Raw genomic sequence first — 916 nt, 5'->3', positions numbered from 1 at the left:
CACTGTGCGGGTGGCTGGTGGCACCCTGCGCACTAAGGGCTCATACACAGGGACAAGGTGCACCAGGTTGTGGTCAGATTTGCCCAGTGGAGGGAGAGGTGATGAACTGTATGCCTCTTCAGCATTGGCATACAGTAAGTCCAGTGTTTTATTGTCTCTGGTTGAGCAGGTCACATACTGGGTGAAGGTGGGCAGTGTGGAGTCCAAAGAGGCATGATTGAAGTCCCCTGATATTATGAGAAGGGCTCTCGGAGATTGTGTTTGCAGTCTGCTGACCACTGAGTGGAGAGTGTCACAGGCTGCATCCGCGTTGGCCGAGGGGGGGACATACGCTGTTATTGCGATAACATGCGAGAATTCCCGGGGCAGGTAGTACGGACGCATGCTAACGGCTAACAGCTCAATGTCTCTGCTGCAGAGTTGTTCTTTCGCAGTGATGTGCCCAGGGTTACACCATCTGTCGTTCACAAAAACTGCCAGTCCCCCTCCTTTCCTCTTACCGCTCTCTCTCGTCCTGTCCGCTCGCAGCATCTGAAATCCCAGTAGTGTCACGCTTGTGTCCGGAGTTAGCGGTGTTAGCCACGACTCCGTTAGCATCATGATGCTACATTGCCGGTACTCCCTCTGTGACCAGGTTAGCGACGTGAGCTCATCCATCTTATTGGGCAAAGATCTTACGTTTCCAATGATTACAGAAGGAAGAGATGGTCGATAACGTCTCCTTCTCGGGCGACGGCGCTCCTTCCCAGCACGACACCCCCGTCTTTTCCTCCTCAGCTCGCTGGGAATGTCGGGTCTGTCCGCCGGCAGTACCGCTGCGGGACGCAGCGCTAACAGCTGATCCTTACTGTAAACAAAGGATCCCTGCTCTGGGTCCCCAGACACGCGTGAAAAAAGTAGAAATAAACTAAGAAAA

Source organism: Mchenga conophoros, linkage group LG17 (genome assembly GCF_057382185.1).
Source record: "Mchenga conophoros isolate Kocher_MC1m ecotype Shallow Benthic linkage group LG17, M_conophoros_male_GT1.1, whole genome shotgun sequence".
Taxonomy (NCBI): Eukaryota; Metazoa; Chordata; class Actinopteri; order Cichliformes; family Cichlidae; genus Mchenga; species Mchenga conophoros.
This window is presented reverse-complemented; position numbering follows the sequence as displayed.